At 36.6% G+C, this 22,341-nt stretch overlaps 1 protein-coding gene across 1 annotated transcript in view; it reads left to right on the top strand.

The window, feature by feature from the left end:
* The window catches only part of LOC138704269 (uncharacterized), a 148,473-nt gene that overhangs the window by 65,668 nt on the left and 60,464 nt on the right, over positions 1 to 22,341 (top strand). The window lies entirely within an intron of this gene.

Genomic DNA, 22,341 nt, shown 5'->3' with positions numbered 1-22,341 from the left:
AGAAATGCATATAGAGTGTTAGTTAGGAGGCCGGAGGGAAAAAGACCTTTAGGGTGGCCGAGACGTAGATGGGGAGATAATATTAAAATGTATTTGAGGGAGGTGGGATATGATAAAGAATGGATTAATCTTGCTCAGGATAGGAACCAATGGCGGGCTTATGTGAGGGCGGCAATGAACTTCCGGGTTCCTTAAAAGCCAGTAAGTAAGTAAGAATATAATACACAATAAAAACTTAAGTATATAAATAAATAAATAAGTAAATAAATAAGTAAATAAATAAATTAATTAATTAATTAAGGAAGAAATGAATGAATAAATAATTATATATATATATATATAATTTAATTTAATTTCTTCCTGTAACCACTACAGGTTGCCGTCGACAAAGAGTACCATGATACAATAGAGTAAAAGCCTTGAGACTTAGTGATAAATTTTTGTTAGAGTGAAAAAGAAAGAATTTGAATTATATTGAAACACATTATGTTAAACGAAGTAACGTTAAGGAGATGCGAATTAGTCCTGGTCCATATGTATGATGCCTGATAATAGCTATTGAGCCTTTGAGTGCTGCAATTGCTAGATCTCTTAAAATACTTTTATGCAGGCCAAAAGATTTACAGAAGTCGACTAGGAACCGGGGTATGGTCCCACGGTCTCCCGTCATTAGTCCCGTAATGACGATGGATTCCAGATGGTATTTGTCCTTATAAAAACTGATGGAAGGTTCATATATATATATATATATATATATATATATATTCCTTTTTTCCTCGTGTACTTCTTCTGGCTGGTGTTCGTGCGATTCGAATCTCACAGTAGGGTGTATGATGTAACCTTCAAGAGAGGGCAGTTTAAATGCAATTATGTCAATTCTTCGATTACTGCCCTCACTGGATATGCCGTGTACTTCTTCATATACTGAATAACCTTTGTTCCTTAAGGCAGTTGCTATTATAGATCTAACTGTATGATGCCGCGTATTTCGTAGAAGTTCACCGTGTGGACAGGCCCCCAGGACATGGGCAAGGGTTTCAACCTCCCTGTCGCAACGTCGACAGAGGTTACTGCCCGAAGACCTGCCAGGTATACACTACGCACAGCTGACACGTTCGCATTCATCTTGATTGCTTCCCTCCACTCACTACAGGAAAGAAAGAAGAAGATAAATGGATGGATGGATAGGTGGATGGATGGATAATTTGTTCACAAAAGTACAAACTTAATAATTTAAAAAAGTGATGTATAATACGAAAAATAGTTATGAAATTGTATATTTATTACGTATACCTAATAAATCTATCGCAAATTTCAGTAATTTATTGGTTCAAACTTGCACTAATGTCTGGTTTTAGCGCATGTTTAACCAAACGTGATAATCATTAAAACTTTAAAACTTATTTATCTGCGCCTTTCGACAGTTTTATACCACAAACATTTTTAAATCAATTGTATTTTTTTAATTATAATCATCTAAATCTATTCTATGACTTTCGTATTTATGTTTAGTTAGGCTATAGGTTCAGTTATGCATGTTAACTAATTATTTCGTGTCATCATACCGCATTCAGGTTAGCAGTTGTTGACACATAGCCATCACACTGCAATAGCTGATTCGGTATTGTGAACAACTACTAGAGGAATTTAAGAAATTTGTCAGAAAGGTAAAATTGGGAATAAACAAAGAACTGCCGTAGAATGGTAAAATGCTGGGTAACTTTCAGTGCTGGACCCCGGACTCATTTCACCGGCATTATCACCTTCATCTCATTCAGAAGCTAAATAACCTGAGATATTAATACAGCGTCGTAAAATAATCTACTAAAGAAAAGAATGGTAAATAAATACTACGAAATCACCATTGAGTGAGTTGTGAGCGTACCTAAGAGGTACAACTCCACCCACATTCGTGACGTCATTAAAGCACCCCGTGTACTGGGTGTTCATTTCAAAGTGTGTCATGACGTCACTGTTGTTGGGTCACCGATTTGAAGCGAGTTTCAGTTTATATGTTAGAGAAGTTGCCTATTATTTAAGCCGTTCTTCAATCTGAACTTGAGAACGTGTACGGTATAACTTGAACGTCGTAACAACAGATGGCGGTCTGTACGGTCTGTGTGCTACCATAACCTCTTTCGAACTGTGTTTTGCGCCGGCAAGTCGTACGCAGGGTATTTGTTATCATCGGTTGCGTACGGTAACATTCCACAACACAAATCAAATGCTCCGTGACCATGTTGACCGTCGAAGTTAATGTCAACAAATACGTAAGTAATCGTCTTAACCCTCTTCCCATATCCCGACAGTACGTATTTCCAAACAGTTCACATTCCTGCCACTACCGGCGTTACCGTACGTATCGGCACGTACTCTTCAGAATGAACGCCGTACTTGCTAGCCAACTTCTCTGGCTCTTAGATTATACACCTGAGCTGCGGAAGTTTTTATTTTATTTTATTGGGTTATTTTACGACGCTGTATCAACATCTAGGTTATTTAGCGTCTGAATGATATGAAGGTGATAATGCCGGTGAAATGAATCCGGGATCCAGCACCGAAAGTTACCCAGCATTTGCTCGTATTGGGTTGAGGGAAAACCCCGGAAAAAACCTCAACCAGGTAACTTGCCCCGATCGGGATTCGAACCCGGGCCACCTGGTTTCGCGGCCAGACGCGCTGACCGTTACTCCACAGGTGTGGACGCTGCGGAAGTGTAGGAAGATTGAATTCTCTAGGCTCATCTGCTAGCCACATGACGGCATACAGCGAGCCAAGACACATTTTGAACTGAACACCCAGTAGTAATCTTTATTCTCTCAATACGCACCCCATTTACGCTCTTTACTAAACACATTCATGGAAGGACGAATGCTATCAACTCCCCATAAATTGTCTGTAATGTCTGTTGCAGCAAAAACAGAGCCTAGGCTGTAGAATGTATGTCGAACACTTTCCATTTTATCGTTTATTGTTGACAGTTCACCACGTTCACTTTTCTGCAATGAAGTTCATACTGTTGCAAATTTGAGATGCCATTTCCACACGCCACAAACACTCATAACATCCAGTCCACAAACCTCCAATATTTGCTTCTGAATTTCCACTCTCGCATGACTTTCGCCCACAAAATCAAATGCCTGCGAGTATTTCACTGTTGAATATACGTTACAAACACGTCACCACGTAAAACTGCTGCTATTCCACCAGGGATGGCTTCCCAGTGCACACATGGAATTGAGTTTCAAATATGTCAATCATCGGATGATTGAAAGCAAGTAGTGATCCCTTGATCCGATGTGAAGTAAATAGCTCCTACTTCTGACGGAGAAGTAAACCCATTAGATCTGCTATCTAACATCTGTCAAGATAAGTTATCTCGCAGATCACATAGCCTACTCTAATGAGGAGTATAATCCCTAAGTATTACATTTTACATAATGGAACTCAAAACAATGCCTTGAAAGTGATTAGCGTGGTAGATAAAACGACCATCCACATTCACGCCACAATTATATGCCCATAAACTAAGAATTAGAGGAAAAGGAGCTAGCCACCCTATCCCATTATCTCCTGACCTAATTACCTCATAACTATTGCTTTAAAAAATGTGTTCAATTTGTAATCTTAAGTCATTTTTTATAATATTCCTTTACTGTACTGTTTACATTTGTTTTTAAATCTTTTGTATTTCCCCTACCATTATATATTGCCCTTCAAGAATTTCGGCATTCGTTAGTTGTAAGTCATTACTTGCGTTATATTTTAATTACTGTAATTGTTCCTGAATCATGTATGTAACTTGTAACCGTAAATCATTACTTACTTACTGGCTTTTAAGGAACCCGTAGGTTCATTGCCGCCCTCACATAAGCCCGCCATTGGTCCCTATCCTGAGCAAGATTAATCCAGTCTCTACCATCATATCCTATCTCCCTCAAATCCATTTTAATATTATCTTCCCATCTACGTCTCGGCCTCCCCAAAGGTCTTTTTCCCTCCAGCCTCCCAACTAACACTCTATATGTATTTCTGGATTCTCCCATACGTGCTACATGTCCTGCCCATCTCAAACATCTGGATTTTATGTTCCTAATTATGTCAGGTGAAGTATACAATGCGTGCAGCTCTGCGTTGTGTAACTTTCTCCGTTCTCCTGTAACTTCATCCCTCTTGGCCCCAAATATTTTCCTAAGAACCTTATTCTGAAACACCCTTAATCTCTGTTCCTCTCTCAAAGTGAGAGTCCAAGTTTCACAACCATACAGAACAACCGGTAATATAACTGTTTTATAAATTCTAACTTTCAGACTTTTTGACAGAAGACTAGATAACAAAAGCTTCTCAACCGAATAATAACAGGCATTTCCAATATTTATTCTGCATTTAATTTCCTCCCAAGTGTCATTTAGATTTGTTACTGTTGCTCGAAGATATTTCAATTTTTCCAACTCTTCGAAAGATAAATCTCCCATTTTTATAGTTCCATTTCGTACTCTGGTCACGAGACATAATGTCCACACCTGTGGAGTAACGGCTAGCGCGTCTGGCCGCGAAACCAGTGGCCCGGGTTCGATTCCCGGTCGGGGCAAGTTACCTGGTTGAGGTTTTTTCCGGGGTTTTCCCTCGACCCAATATGAGCAAATGCTGGGTAACTTTCGGTGCTGGACCCCGGACTCATTTCACCGGCATTATCACCTTCATCTCATTCAGACGCTAAATAACCAAAGATGTTGATAAAGCGTCGTAAAATAACCTACTAATTCCAATTCCATACGAGACATAATCATATACTTAGTCTTTTCGGGAGTTACTTCCAACCCTATCGCTCTACTTGCTTCAAGAAGAATTTCCGCGTTTTCCCTAATTGTTTGTGGATTTTCTCCTAACATATTCACGTCATCCGCATAGATAAGAAGCTGATGTAACCCGTTCAATTCCAAACCCTCTGTGTTATCCTGAACTTTCCTAATGGTATATTCTAGAGCGAAGTTAAAAAGTAAAGGTGATAGTGCATCTCCCTGCTTTAGCCCGCAAACCGTAAATCATTGCTTGCAATATCTCTTTATTACTCTTAACTGTCTCATTGTTCATGAATTAAGTATTAATTTGGAAGTGAAAGTCAAACTTTGTTTTATTAATCTACTATTGATTATCTTTTTAAGATCGCGATTTACTCTGAAACGGTTAGACATTCTTGTATATCTTTCGCATTGATTATTCCTCAAACATCTCATTAATCTTTAACAGGATCCATTCTTTCATTAAGGTGCATGCTTCTACATAATTAATGTGAATTGTAATTGTGACCACTATTTTATATTATAACTTTACTATTGTTTATTGGTTTTGAAATATGTATTTTGATGCCAACTATAACCCTAATATACCTCAGGGTGAAATAGGGTTTATTAAATTGGATAATAAAAAAATTGCCTCAAAAGTGGTGCCTTGTTGGTATCGCTTGTGAGGTTCAGACCTGTCTTCAGACAGTTGACTAAACAACAATCTACCAATTAGTCTAGAAATGAAACAGCAAGCATAAACTGCTTGTCTCAAATTAGTCTTTCAAAGATACAAAATTGGTTAAACACGTACAGGACAGTCCGGTAGCGTAGTTGGTATAGCGCTGGCCTTCTATGCTCGAGGTTGCGGGTTCGATCCCGGCCCAGGTCGATGGCATTTAAGTGCGTTTAATTGCGACAGGCTCATGTCAGTAGATTTATTAGCATGTAAAAGAACTCCTGCGGGACAAAATTCCGGCACAACGGCGATGCTGATATAAGCTCTGCAGTTGCCAGCGTCATTAAACAAACCATAATTTTATTTAACATACAGGACAAACAGAATTTTGAAAATGAAGACATCGATAAATAAAAAAACCAGTCAAGTCCGGAAATTAAACTTTTACAGAGGATAAAAAAAAACTTTCCACAAGAATTGAATGTGCATTAATTTCAAAATTGATTTTTTACACTATAATTTAGGAAAAGAGTGTCCTTTTTATGTGGTTAAGCTTACCAGTATTCTTGTAAGATCTCTTTCGTCCATAGATTGTTTGTAAATGGTGGACTTGAATGTTTTTGTCCCCAAAATACAACAGATATCTTTGTCAAGTTTAAATTTTATTATTTAATTTTTTATTCGAAAACAAGTCTACGAAACTTACTTCAGTCTGAGGTGAGTTATCGCTGAGTGATTAATGAATGCATATAAATTTACAAACATTATTATGTTACCCCATTTCAAAGCTTAATGTGTTTAATTTAGCCAATAAGTGTAAGCTTATAATAGTACAGGGACATAATTTTATTTTTACTTCAATTTTTATTGTACCTGAGCTTTTCAATGTGCTACACTCCCACCCCTTCTACTAATGAAGTTCAACCGTCCTCCACACAGATCCAACACCGCATATGCAGTCATAGTAGCCTTACGGTCATAGTAAACAGTACGTTCCAAAAATATGTTCGCAATTTCCAGTCAGCTTTACAATATTGCATCATTTTCGCACAGGTACTGTCGTCCATTTGCCTACGTCGCATTCCAATTTTTCCGACCTGCTTCTATTCGCCTCTCTGTAAAGGCTAGTGGCTGGGTTGTCTTAGTTCTTTTCTGAGAACATTAATTTCTGTTAGGAACTGGACGTCTACGTAATATTATACCCATACAACTATTTAAAATAACGTAAATAAAAGGGCCTTGATAAGTAATTAACTGTCACGTGATTTCCCCCCTTTCTACGATCCTGCGACATAACCACTTGGACGGACAGTAGATAGCATGTCTGAGTAATTTTATCTGTGCGGGTCGGGCAGAAGTGAAGATTGAATTTACAGTACGTAAGGTACTCTTTTACAGAGTAGGTACAGAATTATTTCAACATGAGTTACTAGTACAAAAGACGAAACAGGTAATTGGAATTACACACATTAGAACTGAAGCCTGTATCGAAATGAACGGTCATCACTTTGAAAAATGTGTTTAAATATCCATATTATGATTATTTTTCAATTCAACTTCATTCTCTATAATGTACGCTAATGTGCTGTAGACAGTATAATATACACTGCATAATGAATACGTCCGCATGGTCAGCTCAGTTCGTGAGTAAAAACACTCATTGTTAATACTGTACTGTATTTTGATTAAACAAAAACCTAATGAAAATAATCAAACTCAAAAGCGCGATATTTCCTAGTTTACGTAAATTGATGAACTACTTTTCTTCCCTCCTATACCTAGTAAAGTGATTTTGTTTGTATATTACGCCAGTATCATCGAACTCCAGTTGTGGAAGGGGATAGCAAGCGTTGATCCAAAGATATAGCCAGGTTAATATTAGAAATGTTAGTAATAATAAAATGATGTCCCTGTATAACACACACTAGGAACAATAATATTAATGTATTCTGTACATCATTATTTATATTTCCAGCCTATTGTTAAAAGCGTAGAGCAGTAGTCGTCAGCACTCGGTGAAATGTGCAACGGGTAAGCAGTGCTGTTCCGCGTGCACCTTCGTGCAGCAGGAAGAGATAGAGAGCATACCCGCTAGCAGCTACGAGTGCACCGTGGTGCACTGTGTTTTCCGCGGGTAAGAGAGGCTAGTCCCAGGGTGCTCTGCGTTCACGACCGCTGGGTTAGAGCATAAACAAAACTAATTTCACAAACAAAATAGAAAAAAAATAACGAGATTAACATTCTGCTATTTATAGTCAAATTTTCTTTATTTAGTTTAATTCATTTAAGTCATTATTTCCTTGTTTTGAAGAGGTGCATGACTTTATCTTTATTCAATACTCCTGACGACATTTTAGCTATTACTCTTTAGCTTTTACGACAGATCTTTGGAGAGCATCTCATTTCGAAGAACATCAACACGGACTAGCCCACGTGATCGCGTCTCCGATCAGTGTGCGATTTTTGGGAGGATTTTCAAAGGAACGTGTGTACGCTATTCGTCCTCACACCCTAAATGAACTAGAATTCGTGACAACATGGTTCAGGTTTTTCTGGGGTTTTCCCTCAACCCAATATGAGCAAATGCTGGGTAACTTTCGGTCCTGGACCCCGGACTCATTTCATCGGTATTATCACCTTCATCTCATTGAGACGCTAAATAACCTAATATGTTGATAAAGCGTCGTAAAATTACATAACCTTCATGACAACATTGCTTTAATCAACCGAAATTATCGAATGCAGCTTCACAACCATCGTTGTTTAAGGAGAGAGGATGATATTTTTGATGAAAAATGACTGAATTAAAAAATATATTTTTTAAAATATTCTGTGATATGTGTGGATCGCCATTTTTAAACTTCCTGCGTTATGGATTTTTAAATCACTCGCTCACTTTTATTGTTGTTTCCGGTAAATTAAATTTTCAAAGAATATTTTTTTCTTTAAAATACCCTTTGTTATGTGTGGAATGCATTGCATAACATTTTGTGGGTATTTGTGCCCTTATCGGATGTTGAGACGTCATTTTTAAACTTCCTGCGCTATGGATTTTTAAATCACACGCCCGCTTTTGTCGGTTTCCAGTAACTTCATTTTTTTTGCTACATTGCCAGACAAAATGGATATAATTTCTGAACTATTAAAGATACATGCATGAAATTTAGAACACACATTCTTTGGACTATTAGGAAACTTTTCTCTGTAACAGAATTTTGTTAATTGATTTCATTTAAAAAATACGTCCGTTTGTTTGCAATAAAAGAAATCAGAAAATTGTTACCAAATTTTAATTGTTTATTTTACAAACGTAGGGACAAATATAAAAAATTCTGTTACAGACAGTTTGTTGAACATACTTTTGCAAATATATTGCAAAAACTGTTTGAATCTATCTTTAAAAACGGTTTAGATATATCGGTTTTAGTACAATCTTGCATTGGGTATATTTTTTTCCAATTTGGGACCCCAAATATTTTTTTTCAAAATATTTTTATTTGGTTGAGTTGCCACAGCTATGAGCTCTCTACATACAAAAAATTAATAATTTACACCAAATAGGAAAAAAGTTAAAAAAAATACCATCCTCTCCCCTTAACTGCGAATTCACGATGCTTTTCCTTCCACTGCCTCATAGCAACTGAAATGGCAATGCTTAAGGAATAGACTCGCGGTTTGAGTCTTAATATCTTCAAGTATGTCTTTGCGTTAATCAATTCAAAATCTCCCGTTCCCTCTTGCTACTCTGTAGTTTGAAATGATCAAATTAGCATTTTACGCCATTCTTTTGTATTTTCTGGGGAAATGTAACAAAAAGAGTAATATTAAACATCTATATAGATATCATTTGAACAGGTAATGGAAATTACGGGAAAACTTCTGAAAGGATTTTAATAAATGGCCCCACATTTTGAAGCTTGGAGCCCAAAGTTTTTCAGAAAAATAGTAGTTTTCAGTGAAATGTCAATTTTCCTACATCAATTCCCTATTTTCCAAAATCCATCTGTCGTAATTTTTGAGAAATAATGGCATTTCAAAATAAAACAAAACACAAACACACTACAATAAACAATATTACACGAAGGCCATGATCTGCAGGATTGCTAACATACCTATTTAGAATTCAAATTCAATTGGTTATTAAAAACTTCAAGGTTTACAAAAAATAATTTACAGGTATTATTCTGTGGTGTGTAATTTTCTGAGTACAGCTGTGTATTGGATATTAAAATGTACAAAACTTGCTTTGGTTTGATGATATTAAAAGCATAATTCTCAGTAAAATGAAATATAAATGTGGTTGGCCTATAATGACACTACTTACGTTTCGGCATGTATATTATTAGCATTGAAAATTTTTTTTCATAATGTATTTTCATATCTTGATAGAATAGATTTCATACTTCGACAGGATTCTCTATATTTGAAGGTTTCTCATTACAGGCACTCCCTGAAAAGACAGTGTCCTTTATACATTTATTTTATTTTTATTATTTTTGTGAAATTTGGTTTGAAGTTAGATTAGTTGTAATTGTGATAATTAATGATAACGGTAGTAATAATAATAATAACTGTTGTTTTAATATTTTATTATTAGTAGTATTATTTTCTTTTTGAAGGTTCAAACTGTGCATAGTTATAGCACGATTGGCCATACGGGCTCGTGCGAAGGATCGTGTGTACACGAGTTTGTATAATTTATTATGCATCTATAAATGCACTTGTCTATCTATCTATCTATCTATCTATCTATCTATCTGTCTGTCTGTCTGTCTGTCTGTCTGTCTGTCTGTCTGTCTGTCTGTCTGTCTGTCTGTCTGTCTGCCTACTTATCGACCTACCTACCTACCTACCTTATGGTCTTTTAACCTTCAAACATCATATATTTAACGTAATGAGAGTAAGGTAATTATTCAACTAAAGTTCAATAACTTGATGTAAGTACAATTTTCATTCCACACTGTCTGTGCCCTTCTTGCATTGGAATCAGTGGAGGTAAGCGTTCCTGGCTGTTTACTCATGACGAGAATGTATGCGAAAGACGTTTAAGATGCGAGGCGCGTTGCATATATTCATATCGTTAGGCGCATCGCACTAACTCTGCATGCTGAAAGCAGCGCTAACGGAGAGGGCTGCGCCATGAATGTCTATCGGGCTCAAAGACCTCGCATTCTCATTCCCGGCACTAGTTGCAAATTACTGGCCTGCTTCACGGTCTGGCGGCTTCGCCACTAGCGGCGGTGACAGTATCACGTGTTCCCCGCTGGGATTTGAACTCGGCTCGACCAGGCAGCTGGCTCTCTCTGTCGCGTTGGGGCTTCGTTTAATTGCAATTAGGAATGCTTTCTTCTACTTGTGTGACTAAGATAAGCAGCAGACCAAATTTCAGTCCACCGTTGTGGCTGAAGGGTTAGCGAGTCTAACTCCGAACGCAGCGGACGCAGGTTCGATCCCCGGTCGGGACGAGTGAGGTTTTTTCGTTTTTTTTCCCCCCTCACTCCTATGAATGAATATTAGGTAACTTTATCAGACGTTTGCAACCCACTCATCTTCGCCACTTCCTTTCCTCCCCTATCATCCTTTCATTCATCATCCCGTTACTTCTTCTGGTTTTCAGATCGCTCTATAGGCGGCCCTCCGAAGCTGCTGGCTCTCTCGACTGGCCTCCGTGGATTGTATTCATGTGATGATGGATAGCTTCTGCAATGGAACCCGGGGCAGACCTTCTCGGGGGAGGACTTCCGCCTCGGAACGTTAAGGGAGCCTTGGGGGTGTTGCCGAAGCAGGAGGGTACATGGACTTTGTTGGCTGTAGGGACCGGTCGTTCTTCTTCTTCTTCTTCCCTTCAAGTATTAGGCCAAATGGCATGTTATGATCTCACAGTTGAATTTTTAATCCAGCACTTCTTTGGACGACCGAGAGATCTCTTCCCGTTTGGACGATACTGGAGCATGACTTTTGGGATTCTATCTCTATGCATGCGATGCAGATGATTTATCCAGTTGTACCGATAATGTTTTACGTGATTAATTACAGGTTCTAGTTGTAATTCTTCCATTACATTTTCATTGCGTTTGTGATCCCATTTCGTATATCCCGCTGTATATCTCAGAAATTTCATTTCATAGCCGTTATTCTGCTTTCGTCTTTCTTCCTGAATGTCCATGTCTCACTGCCGTAACAAAGTACAGGTGTCGCCAAGGTCTTGTAGAGGCGAATTCGAGTATGCCTTTGTACTAGGGAAGGTTTCATAATGATGTTAATTATTCCCATTGTTTTGGTGTATTTAGAAATTTTCTGCGAAATGTCTACTTCATCGAATAAAGGTATTGTTTATCCGAGATACGTAAAATAATTTATCCTTTCTAATATTTTTGAATCTAAACATATTTTGCTAGGCACAGGGTATTTTTCGCAGAAGGCAATAATTTTAGTTTTTTCTTTATTGATTTTCATATTATATTTAATTCAAATTTTGTTAAAATTAAAAATTGAACGTTGTAATTCATCTTCTGAGGATGCCACCAGACGATTTCGTCTGCAAGGGACCGATCGTTAAGGGGGTCAAGTGGTTAGGTCGGTGCGCGTAGAGGATCGGTGGGCACGCAACTCATCCCATATAGAGGGGTGTACAATAGACCTCAGGTCTTAGTGCGTGGGATGTTCCCTCCCTCCTAACAAGAACAAGACCAAATTTGAAGGAACTGGGGCTAGTCATAAAACAGTCGCTGATTTCATGGCTTTTGGTTCCAGATACATTATGATTAGTTGTACAAGTATAAAAATAAATGAGGGACTGACAAATGAAATTACAACTGATAAAGGAATTAGACAAGGAGAATGAATTGTATAATTGAAGTTGTAAAAGATAAGGCAGACTACAAAATCGGGAAATAAGGTCGTAAATATTATATGTTATGCTGATGATGCTGTTAAAATCATATAATGAAGATAACTTACAGAGTCTATTAGACCAATTTAATAAAACGCTAAAGAATATGGCAATTGCATCCCAGGAAACTGAGATCATGGTTATAGCAAAGCGATTTGTAAGATGTAAACTGAAATTAGAAGGTATATCGTTTGAAAAAGTAATGCAGTTTAACGACTTAGGAACTATTATCGCCAGCTATAAAGATTTAACATCAGAAGTACAGAATCAGCTTATGGAGGCGGTAAGGATAGCACAGTGACCGGCATGTTCCGTGCTCTGTGACGTCATACCACGCTCTTTGCTCGGCAATCTCTGCATACTGAGCACAGCGAGGAGAGAAGGTTCAACTGAACAGTGGTGGTACGGCGCCTATGCACTGACAGAGCGCGATCCATTCGTCTGAAGTAGTATGGGAACAGCACAATTAAAATATATATGTACGAAAACAAAACTGTACATCCGTGATAAATCAATGTAACAAAATATTTTGGTTTGTAATCAAATTTAATATACTTATAATAATATGAAATTCATAATACAGCCAGCTGCAGAAGCGTTCGCATTATGTAAATGAGGCTCCGAAACTGCTATAAATATACAAATATAGAAATAAATAATTTAAGCAGTACTACAACACTTTGTCTACTCGGAAACTTGAAAACAGTTCAAGTGTTTTTAACAGACATTTTCCTACACAATATACAGATTGAACTATATAGGCCCTAACTTGGTGAGTAGTATGCAAAGTATATTTCAACTTTTGAAACACACCATCACTTTGTGTTACTACCGTGCCCAAGTTAAATGCTTCGTCGAGATCAAACTGTGTTATGGAGTATGGAGGAATGGCGAAGTGTTTGATTTGTGGCAAGCTGTTTCAGCATGTAAAGAAGTTCAATATACAACGCCATTATTCTGTATGCCACACAAATGATTATGACAAATATGGGGGAGAATATCGACAAGTACTGGTGCAGCAATAGAAAGATAAATTGTTAAGTGAAGCTAGGGAACACACTGTCAGTGAATCAATGGTAAGCTTAAGGCTTAAGATATAGGATTTCACTAGCCATTGCAAAGAACATGCGTTCTTTTAATGACGGGGAATTTGCCAAGAATGTTGCCATCATGACCGCAGAGTAGTTATTCCCTAGCAAAATACAGGAATGTGATTCCATCAATTTATCTCCAAGAACTGTCGTATCATTGCTGCACTGACGCCACTGCGCTGGTGCGTGTTAACAGTAATACGACTCAACTGCTCGCTCTTCCAAGGCCTGACTGGCTCTTACGTCATAACTGCAGCATCTGCCGGCCACTGGGATAGCAGGATACCTACAAGATATTTTAATGAAGAAATAAATATATGACAACTGAGGGAAGAATCAAAATATATAAGACAAGGTACTGTACGTTCAGTGATGACTTATGCAGCTGTAACCAGAGCAGAAACAACAAGAACAAAGCAGAAAATAAATACTATGAAAATGAAGGTTTTAAGAAAATCCAGAGAGTTACCATGTGAGACAGAAGGACAAATGAGTCAATAAGAGAGGAATGTGATATACAACACGTGACTAAGTGGATAAAGAAAAGAAAATAGAATGGAAAACACATGTGCAACGAAGGGACCCAGGAAGACTGGTACTAATTTGTAAACAAGGACGAAGACTCCCCAGACGACCACCCAAGAGGTGGGACAATACCTGGACCAATACGTCCACAGGATGAGGCCTGATAAACAGATTAAAAAGAAGGTTTTTAGTTATGTCTAAGGCCACTGTGAGGCTGGTCTGAGTTAAGAAAATCTATCTTACGATATTAATTGCATTATTTTTTTCATTATCAAGTTTTAAACTTTTCGTAGTTTCAAAATAAGTTGAGATTTGTTATATCAAAGAGACTATTAAAAAAGCAGAGTCGTTGGGTGGTTCTGCTATTCCTATCTTTCCGACTTCCATTTTTCCAGCGAATGGGTAATAGGAATTTTCAAATTATTTCACTTACAGTATGTCTATTCTACCTACTGTTAGACATTAGATTTTCCAGAATGTCTGAATTTCTCCTATCATTTTCCCAGAGAATGTGAAGTAGATTTGCTCAGAATAGGCTATTTCTATCCTTGGTACAATTTAATTAGCTAATGCATAGCGAATTTTATCCACAGTATTTTTCAGCGGAGTTCTCAGCTTCCATGCAATTTTCTCAAAACTAATACAGTATGTTGATTTGTTTACAGTGTTCCTATTTCTCTTGCCAGCGATTCTGCTGTATTCTGTATATTTCCACAGAATACTTTCATTTTTCTGCCATTATCCAAGCGACTCTATACTAGATGTCCCAGAATGATTTTTGGTTTATGATACAACTTTTCCAACGAATTGGGTGCAGGTTTTCTCAGAATATTTCAATGTCTTAATTGTCCCAGTGAATATTGTAATTGATTTTCTCGCTTAACTTTACTGTTTATAATTATCCCAGGGAATGTGTTTCAGATTTTCACAGAATACTTCAGTCTCTCTAATACTATTTCTCAGTGGATATGTTCTAGAATTTGTCTGTCTATTACATTTGAGGACTTCGGGAGTAAATAATGATAATCCACTTCTTATACAAATTGCATACATTTTAATTTTTACTGCAAACACCAGAGGACTGCCATGTTTGTAAATCAGCATAATCCAATCATTTCTTAACATATTTACATAATTATTTAACCAAAGGAAAGATAATGTGACTTATAGGCTGTTAACAACCAGAAAACTATCAATCTCAATTTTGAGGGTTACCACTGTTTACCCCAAGGTCTTCATGTCTCAACGAATATGTTGTGGAACTTACCAGAATACAGCAGTGTCTTAATTTTTCCAGCGGATTCTTTTACAGATTTTCTCAGAATACTTAAGTTTATCTCAATTTTCCCATCGAACGTGTTGTAGAGTCTCTAACGCTGAAATACCTAGAAGTTATAACAGCGAAAGTTGTTCTAGATTCTTACAGATTTCATTACTCTCTCTTAATTTTCTCAGCAAATGTCTTGTATGTTTGCTCAGAACTACAATGTCTTATTTTTCTCAGCAAATACCATATGTTCTAGATTCTTCGGAATACTGTCTCTTAAATTATCATTGATAATATGTTACATATACTCTCTGAGAATTATAGTGCGTCCCAGCTTTCCGGATAGAGTGCTTTACTGTATCTTAATTTTCAAAGTGAATGTATCGTAGATTTTTCAGAATAATTTTCTTCTTAGCAAATATATGCTATATTTTCTCAGAATACATTGTTATTATAGCTTAATTTACCCAGCGAATGTGTTTCAGTTTCTCTCAGAATAATGTAGTGTTTCTTTCTCGGAGAATATGTTCTAGATTTTCACAGAGTGATGTGTTTTAGTTTGTCTAATGATACTACAAAATTTCAATTTTCGCAGCGAATCTTATAGACACCGGTATCTCAGAATATTTCACTTTCCCTTGATTTTTCCAGAGAATTATGTTATAGATTTTCTCAAAGTACTTTACTGCCTCTTAATTTTATAAGGGAGAGTTTTGTAGATTTTCTCAGAGTACTTTACTTTTTCTTCTTAATCTCTCAGCAAATATGTCTACTTTCTCACAGCACTTCGTATGGAAGACGGAAAATAATCAGTAATACATAGTGGAAGGTAACCCTTTACAATCCTTCATACACATAACAGATAATGTCATTTGGGAACGTTTTGTCAAATAATACTTTTTCATACGACCAATAGTTTTGTAATATTTCGACAAAACGAATGTTGCAATGTTGCAGACATTAGCAGTGCTTACTTCGCTAGATCACTGCATCCCAGCAACTGAATGCCGCTCCAATCATCTACTTGACAGTGGGTTTGAGAGGATGTACACACATACCGTTGAACAAAAACATCTGTTGAGACTGCAGTTAAATCAAAATTTATGTAATCGTAACATCTTAATTATATGAATTACGGTATGTTATGCTTTATCTATGATGAAACGTTCGTTATTTTATCGTTTCGGTACTAAATTTAGTACGAAGAAACGCGTAGTTTCCGTTACATTTTAAGACAATTTCGTCAATAATACAGCATAAAACAAAATTAATTCTTTAAATACAGTAAGTTATTATTTTACATTGAGCATCACACAGTCGATGTCACTCCAACTCAATTGCAATACAATGTTTGGAAGAAATAAACAACTTACTTACTTACAAATGGCTTTTAAGGAACCCGAAGGTTCATTGCCGCCCTCACATAAGCCCGCCATCGGTCCCTATCCTGTGCAAGATTAATCCAGTGTCTATCATCACACCCCACCTCCCTCAAATCCATTTTAATATTATCCTCCCATCTACGTCTCGGCCTCCCTAAAGGTCTTTTTCCCTCCGGTCTCCCAACTAACACTCTATATGCATTTCTGGATTCGCCCATACGTGCTACATACCCTGCCCATCTCAAACGTCTGGATTTAATGTTCCTAATTATGTCAGGTGAAGAATACAATGCGTGCAGTTCTGCGTTGTGTAACTTTCTCCATTCTCCTGTAACTTCATCCCGTTTAGCCCCAAATATTTTCCTAAGCACCTTATTCTCAAACACCCTTAACCTATGTTCCTCTCTCAGAGTGAGAGTCCAAGTTTCACAACCATACAGAAGAACCGGTAATATAACTGTTTTATAAATTCTAACTTTCAGATTTTTGGACAGCAGACTGGATGATAAGAGCTTCTCAACCGAATAATAACACGCATTTCCCATATTTATTCTGCGTTTAATTTCCTCCCGAGTGTCGGAATAAACAACTTTGAAACTAAATAAAAATTATACATATTAATGTAACGTACACTGTTAAATTTTGTGCACCATTCTCTACAGTGTCTCTTAAAAGTACTGTTCAAAGTGACCACCAGTTGCGTGTCTACAACTGTCACACTCCTGATCCAGTTATCTGTCACGGTATAAGCGAGCATCTGCAGCGGCATTGTGACCAGTTTTGCCATAAATTAATAACATGTCCAGATACTCACGATTAGAAAACTGTGGTATCTCGTTGTGTTTCAACTGCTTGGAACTGCACGTAGCCTGCAACTAATGACGAAGTGAATGTAAGCGTATCGTCCGCTCCGTACACCTAGCTCGGCAACATGGTTTGCATACGTAAGAAACAGTGTTGCCAGCGTGTCACAGTCCTGTTCCCATGCAATGTGTACACGACTATTAACGCGATTTATTCGAAATCTGTGTTACTTTCCACGCAAATACTACTGTAACATGGCCATACATAGCTTACTCTATCATCTTACATGAGACAGAAATCCAACTTTGAGCAGTTTCATGAACAACTGAATCATAATTTCAAGTTACAAAATACGACGTTTTTTTTTTTTTTTTTTTTTTTTTTTGAAAATCCTCCTTCTGGAAACTAAATATTATTAGACTTTCTTGTTTGACATAATTCGAGATATTATCATATCTCAGAAGGATTGTAAAAGTTACCTTCCACCCTGTATATTCTGCTACATTATCTATGACTCTCTACCACCCCTGGGGTAGTTTTTCGGTTTCGCGTCTGAAGAAATCTCGTGGTTTAGAGTTAAGAAACGTTTCAAAGCAAGTTTGTGAAGCATCTTCGTTATCAAAGGAGTTCCTTTAAGATTGTTAGATAGAGAATATAAGAGGTGGAAATCTATAAGTGTTACACCGGGAGAATATGAGGATGTGGTATCACCTCCCAACCGAGCTCCTGGATAGCTGCTATCGTCATTTAGAGAAGTGTGGGTGTGCTTTATTGTATTGCAGCAGTACTTGACGTAGTCTTCCCGCCGCTTTTCTTCAATTACAGCCGTAAGGCGTCTAAGTTGTTGAGAATAAATACCGGCAGTTATGGTTAATTTTTTTTTTTTTTGGAAGCAATTCGTAGTATACTACGTCTTCTTTATCCGAGAAGACGCATTACGTCATCTTCAGTGGATAGCCACTAGACTTAACTTTTGTGCTGGGTGTTCTGTATTGAAACGACGGAACTACTGTACTTTCTTGCAGTGCCTTCTGCGATGGCATTCTTCACGTAAACGAGACAAATTTTTCGAGCCGCTTCTACTGCTTCTTTTCTTCTGTTGAACTAAAAAATAAAAATATTTTGGAAGGATTTTTTTCCACTTGATATTCCATCTTCTTTAGCCCACAGACAGCATAAACTTTCTTTAAAACAGAAAAATTGAAGGCATAGTTACGAGCACACCACTCCAAATAACAAATGATAAACTATAAACAATCTTCTAACAACGCTCTCGTGTTGTGCTTATGAACAAAAACTATAAACTTGGGCATCGGCTTAATAGTAGCGAGGTCAAGAATGCACGGCTGCGTTACCGACTTGGCTCTCATGCGCCCCGATATCTTGTAGGCGGATTCTTCTTTAATTGGTTTCATCTTCAAGTTCACACTTTATCGTGACTACGAGCACAAAATCGCCATGTTAAAGCCCGGGTAAGTGAACAGTAAGTTACAGTGGTGGTGCGTCAATAAGAGCACAAGAACACCTTGTTTCCATTGAAGCACGACCAGTTTTATTATTTAATACCGTATTGACGTAGGGGGGATGTATAGATAGGTACTTAGGTAGATAGGTAGATGGATGGATGGATGGATTTATTCGTTCCATAATATTGTTACATATGCTTTATAGCATAGAACAAAGAACATGTCCAATTCTTACGTTTAACAATAAAATGCAATACATATAAAATGCAAATATGAAATATGTACCTACAGAATTAATACCTTAATAACAATAATATTTCATACAATGTAATATGTCTACCATTTAATAGTATTATAATATTTACACAGTACTGTGAAATGTCAAGAATTCATCTACAGAATAGAAAGTGTGAGATATTAAGTATTTTTTTAGTTTTACCTTAAATAATGCAGGGTTTTGGCTATGATTCTTAATGTCTTCAGGAAGACTATTGAACATTTTTATCGCCATGTAACCTACTCCCCTTTGAAAACATGATAAATTTGATGATGGCGTATGAAAATCATTCCTTCTGCGGGTATTTATACTATGTATGACTGAGTTAGTTGGAAAATTTTCTCTATTACATAAGAGGAAATTTATTGTAGAGTGTACGTATTGATTTGTTAAGGTTAGAATCTCTAATTTTTTTTTAAATTAATCTACATGATACTCTAGCGTTTGCTCCAACTATTATTCTAATGGCTCTTTTTTGTAATAAGAATATATTTTTACTAATTTTTTTACTAATCTTTCAGTTGTTACCCTTAACAACACGCTAATCCCTTATTCATCTGTCGTAAAAAATCTTGGCTTCTTTTTTGATAATAATCTAAGTTGGAATTTTCAAGTTAAAGAAACGATAAAGAAAATCTGTTCCTCCTTTCACTCTTTGAGTCGCTTGAGAAACTTCTTGCCCCAGCAACTAAAACTTACCCTAGTACAAACCCTAGTAATGCCGCACTTATATTATTGTGACGTTTTGTTAAGTGATCTAAGTTCTGAACTGTCAGTCAAGTTACAGCGAGCTCAGAATATGTGCATCAGATACGTGTGCAACATCCGACGATATGATCACATATCACCGTCCTTCGCAAGTCTCTCGTGGCTCCGACTTGAAGAACGCAGAACTTTACACTCTTTGTCTTTACTCTTTCGAATTCTGCACACCTCAACATCAAATTACCTTTCGTCTCGTTTCTCTTATCTATACTCTAACCACGACGTAAATACCAGATCACTTATCTGTGGCACGCTAAATATACCTCTTCATAGAACATCTTGTTATTCCTCATCTTTTACAATATCCACCTCGCGTCAATGGAATTCCTTGTCACAAAGTATTAGGGGCTGCAAGACAACAAACACCTTTAAGAACAGCTTAAAAGATAACCTTATTAGCATTTCACTCCAATCATACTGATTTAAAATATTACTGACTACACTGTTGCTTTTTTTTCTTTAGACATCATCCTGATTGTGCTGCATTTTCAAAATTGTCTCATAATAATCTCTTTCTATTATCTAATATAATTTGAAATATATTAACATTCTATGTATTTTAGTTTAATTCTGCTACCCAGTTTATTTCAGTGTTTAATTAATAGTTCATAGTATTTTGTTGTTTAATTCGTAAATAACTCTTGTATACATGTAACTCTCATCTAAATCAAATTGTTGAATTCTTTGTAAGTTCATGCATATGTATATACACTTTTTGCTGGTTGTGTGGAAGAGAAGGCCTTACGGCCTTAACTCTGCCAGCTAAAATAAATCATTATTATTATTATTATTATTATTATTATTATTTCTCCAAAATATTATTCCGTAGGACATAATGGAATGAAAATAGGCAAAATATATTGTCTTTAAGATACTGCTGTTTAGAAATCGTTGTAACGACCTAATTGCGAAGCGTGCTGAGCGAAGTTTGGGGGTTATTTCTTTGATATGATTTTTCCAATTTATTGTATTATTAATATGCAAACCAAGAAATTTGGTTGTTGATGTTTCTAGTAGAGGTATATTGTTGATAGTTGTGTCCAATGTTTCAGAGATTAAATTTGAAGTGGCTTTAAATTGAATTATGTTAGTTTTGTTAATGTTTAACGCTAGTTTATTGGTTGTAAACCAGTCATAATATCAGAATCGAGTATTTTAAACTTCCCGCATCTTGCATAAACTTATGTAAACTTGGCAACGTGCGTTCACCTTTAAGCCGTGCTCTTTGCAAGGAGGTTACAGGAATTACACGCATGCGCGGGACAAAATTGTCTTTAGCTGGCTGCTTATGACTCGTCAAGAGCACAAAGCGTTAAGTGAACAGTGAATCTACCCTATAAATGTCACGTGCATCGATGCATATCTTTCACTTGCTATATTTCGAGGCAGGGAATTTAATAGTCTGTATTTTAGCCCTATAGATGTCAGCATTTCTCACTGTTGGAACGTTTACTTTGTGTGGGTCTGTGTACAGTGCTGCTACGAGAGTTTAGTTTGTGAATTACTATACTTTAGTGTTAGCATAACAGCATAGTGTAGCTTTCAAACACGTGTTGGCAGACTGTGATAGTGGTATGAATTTAAGTATCTGTATGGTGGTGTATAATATTTAAGAATAATATTTACTGGCATGTACTTAAAGTAATCAATCTATGGAAATGGGATTACAGTACAGGTATAGGCTATAGTGTATCAGTGTGTTGTGAACCAAAATATATTACACAACACACGCTTTTTAAATAACGGTATTGTGGTCGGCTATGTATTAGTTTTTAACAAACATAAACAATGAACCTGTTCAAGCAATTTTGAACGTAAAGAACTGGGTAAACTGACTTACTAGGAAAAATTGGAAATCAAAAGATTGGGTTTCATTATTATTATTATTATTATTATTGTTATTATTATTATTATTATTATTATTATTATTATTATTATTTATTTTGAACTTATACATGATTTTTTCGATAATGAAACATTGGAATCATGACATTTCATATTAAACGTAGGATTTCAAATTCTCTTCGGTTTTGCAACACAAAATTGTGAACACGCGTAATATTTTAACAAGAGCCGCCGCTGGTAAGGTATCATTTGAACAGTACTTGAAGTTCGAGAGGTGTACGAAATTACAAAAATTAACTAAGCGGTTCCGATATCGAAACTGGTTTCTCGTGACGGTCTCATTTCATCGCCATTGTAACGTTACCACGCATGATCTCGTATGTGAAACTTTTCTGTGCTGGGAAGGGATGTTAAATAATTACCAATTACTTTCTAAAATCGATATTAGTTAAAACTGGACGGGATATACCATTGTTTATGTAATAATTGATGTGCGTTCCCGTTCCGTTTGTATTAGTTATCTCGCAATAATAGCTTCTAGCTGTGTTTCTGTTTTGATGTCAT

This window comes from Periplaneta americana, chromosome 8 (assembly GCF_040183065.1).
Source record: "Periplaneta americana isolate PAMFEO1 chromosome 8, P.americana_PAMFEO1_priV1, whole genome shotgun sequence".
NCBI classification, from domain to species: domain Eukaryota; kingdom Metazoa; phylum Arthropoda; class Insecta; order Blattodea; family Blattidae; genus Periplaneta; species Periplaneta americana.
The sequence above is the reverse complement of the archived record's forward strand: the minus strand, read 5'-3'. Positions and strand labels throughout refer to the sequence as shown.